This window comes from Nanorana parkeri, unplaced genomic scaffold, assembly GCF_000935625.1.
Source record: "Nanorana parkeri isolate BGI_ZX_2015 unplaced genomic scaffold, ASM93562v1 scaffold1232, whole genome shotgun sequence".
In the NCBI taxonomy this organism is placed as follows: domain Eukaryota; kingdom Metazoa; phylum Chordata; class Amphibia; order Anura; family Dicroglossidae; genus Nanorana; species Nanorana parkeri.
This window is the reverse complement of record NW_017307500.1, coordinates 227,063-230,274: the sequence shown is the minus strand read 5'-3', so window position 1 is coordinate 230,274 and position 3,212 is coordinate 227,063. Positions and strand designations below refer to the sequence as shown.

General features: G+C 50.0%; 1 long non-coding RNA gene across 1 annotated transcript in view; it reads left to right on the top strand.

Moving 5' to 3' along the window:
* Positions 1–3,212, top strand: part of LOC108797140 — a 23,774-nt gene that overhangs the window by 4,423 nt on the left and 16,139 nt on the right. The window contains exon 2 of the long non-coding RNA XR_001941859.1: positions 1,173–1,179. This is a non-coding gene — a long non-coding RNA (uncharacterized LOC108797140). The remainder of the gene's footprint in view (positions 1–1,172; positions 1,180–3,212) is intronic.

Sequence of the window (3,212 nt, the reverse complement as noted above, 5' to 3'; positions counted from 1 at the left end):
TTGGGGGAGGGGGGGGGGGGGGGATGCTGGTGAATTATGAATGGGGTACCTCTGGCATTGAGAATGAACAGAAGAGCAAGATATTCAAGTTTTAACATAGAGAAAAAGTGATACAAAACTAACACAGCTGCATATGTTGTAAAATGTATATCCAACCAATTTTGATTTCTTAGTTTTGGAAAGAGTGGGGGGAGAAGAGGTGACCGCTCACCACCACACATGGTATCTCAACTTCCTGGGCAGCTTCCTGATGAGTACACACTGTGATTACAGTGGTCCTCTGTACGCACTTTCATTTCTCATTATGTTGATCTCTCTTCTCTTACCACAGTGGAGTTTGGCCGAGAAGTTCAACTCCTCAGATAAAATCACTTAGACATCCCTCCTAGTTAATTCCCATTAGTGTGATGCCAGGGAGATGTCAGGAAAATTCATGTCCAAATACTTACCATAATTTTCCTTTCCTGACTTGTCTCTATGGCATCGCATTACACCCACCCTTTAAAGGAGAACTATGGGGTCAGTGTTTTCCCCCATAGTTCTCCTTAGGGTAACGGGAAGACACAAACTAGCGTCCTCCCGTTACCCTAAGCTCAGTATACCGCGAGCTGTAGCTGTATACTAAGACGCCGCAGCCGGAGCGGATCCCGACATCGACGTCGAGATCCGCCCAGCTGCTGGGCTGTTACATTTATTGGTATGTGATGCTAATTGGTATTGGGAGGTATGGGGGTTAACGCGTTAGTGTGATGTCATGGAGACAAATCGGCAAAGGAAAATGATGGTATTTGGACATGAATGTTTCGTTTTTCTTTAGTAGATTGGGAGGAGGCTAGAACCCCTGACAGATCTTTATTTGTGGCCTTTTTTTGCAGTTTCCCTCACTTCCTGCCTAATGAATCCATTGTCAGCACAACAATAAGTAACTCTTAATTTTTTTTTTTAATTCTTAGGGCTCTGTAATCAGCCAACAGCGAAGAACTTGAACATCACAAATCACAAAAAAGATTATTACGACACTGATGATGTGGTCACTGTGAGCTGTGACACTGGATATCGTCCATCATCCAATGCTATTGTATGTGAGAACCATAATGGTACCCTGAAGTGGAATGTGACTGCTCTGTGTTTCGGTGAGTACTGAAGTGGACCATTGACCATGTTGCAGAAAGGTTTTTAGTCTTTCAACCACTAGTTTGTATACCCCTAAGTTCACACGTCAACTTTGGAAAATGTTAAAGCTTAGGTAAATTAACAAAAAGTCACAAAACAAGCATGATCCCATCCCTTTTGGTATATGATCCTAAATGAAAGAAAGGTATGGGTCAGGGGCGTAACTAGAAATCACAGGGCCCCATAGCAACATTTTGTATGGGGCCCCGTGATTGCTAGCCACTTGCAGAGCCCACCTGAGAGTGACCCAGCAGAGCCCACCATAGACTCTCTATGATGGGCTGCACACCTCTTACCTGTCAGCGCTGTTCGCCTCCGTGGTCGCCGGGCCCCGCCTCCTTTTCTGTCCCCGGGCCCCACCTGCTCTTAGGTCGCTGGCCAGTGATGTAAGAGGAGGGGGGGGTTGCTCTTAGGTGGGCCCTGCCTCCTCCTTCCCTGTGAACGCTGGCCTCTTCTGCCATAGCTGCTGGCTGTCACTGACACAGTTCCACAGCGGCTGTGAGGGGAAACGCCACTGCTGAGCTGTGTCAGTGACAGCCAGCACCCTTACATGCCATAGCGACCCAGGCGGCCCACACGGCATCAGAGGGATGCCCTGGCCGGGCCCCCCTGTGCCCGAGCCTCATAGCGGCCGCCTGGGTCGCTATGGCGATTGTTACGCCACTGGTATGGGGGTAACCTGTTAGTGTATTTCCATGGAGATGTCAGGAAAGCTTATTCATTTCAGTTTCTTTTGCACAGAAACTGCCCTTCTAAAACCTACTAACGGCTAAAACCAAAGGCCACTACTCTATACTCTTGGACCTTTTGCTGCTTTTGATACAGTTGACCACCCACTCCTCCTTAATATACTCCAATCTCTTGGTCTCCAAGCAGTGGCGTAACCAGAGCTACAGTCGCCCGGGGCAGAACTAAATTTTTCGCCCCCCTCCCATTTCTTAGTTATGAACATTCATCCAAGTGCCCTTCTGGGGGTCTTCGGGCTTTAAGCAATGCAGGATGGCACCAGCTATAGAGGACTACAAATCCCAGGAGCTACATTATACAGCAAGGCAGAATACCATCAGCTATAAAGGACACGAATCCCAGCAATACATGATACAGAAATGCAGACGAATACCATCCCATTCATCCCCCTATAGGCATCAGATCCCCCTACCGGTATCAGACCCCCCTACAGGCAGCAGACCTTCCTAGAGGCAACAGATCCCCCCCTAAGGCATCAGATCTCCCCTAGAGGTAAACAGTCCTCCCTACAGGCATCAGATCTCCCTTCCGGCAGCACATCCTCCACTACATGCAGCAGATCCCCCTACAGGCAAAATATCCCCCTACATGCAGTAGATCCCACCTACATGCAGCACATCCCTCTACAGGCATCAAATCCCCCCATACATGCACTGTAAACAGGTGCTGGGGTTCATAGGAATGCTGCCAAGGTTCCCAGCAAGGTTCCTGCAGCTTTCCTGTGTACAGTGCTCCTCCTTCTGTGGATCCACACCACCCTTACCCGCAGACTGACCGTGCGGGACCCCTGGTAAGACTGCACAGTCCTACTAAGACCCCACACAGCCCAGCATAGACACCGCACAGCACACCATAGACCCCACACAGCCCACCATGGAACCCAGCGTCTGCACAGCCTACCATAGACCCCACATAGCCCACCACAGACCCTCTGAGAGACCACACAGCCCACCATAGAATCTGCGGAGCTAACCTGAGAGTCTGCACAGCCCACCATAGACCCTGCACAGCCCACCTGAGAGTCCACACAGCCCAACATAAAACCTACACAGCCACCTGAGAATCTGTATAGCCCACTGTAGACTCCGCAATTGCCCACCTGAGGGTCCGTACAGCCCACCAAAGAACCTGCACAGCCACCTGAGAGTCAGTATAACCCCCCATAGACCCTAGCCCTTTGAGAGAAACCATAATGCTGATGTGGCAACAGATCCCCCATACAGGCAACAGATCCCCCTAGAGGCAACACATCCCCTGACATGCATTAGGTCCCCCCCGGCATTCAGCAGACA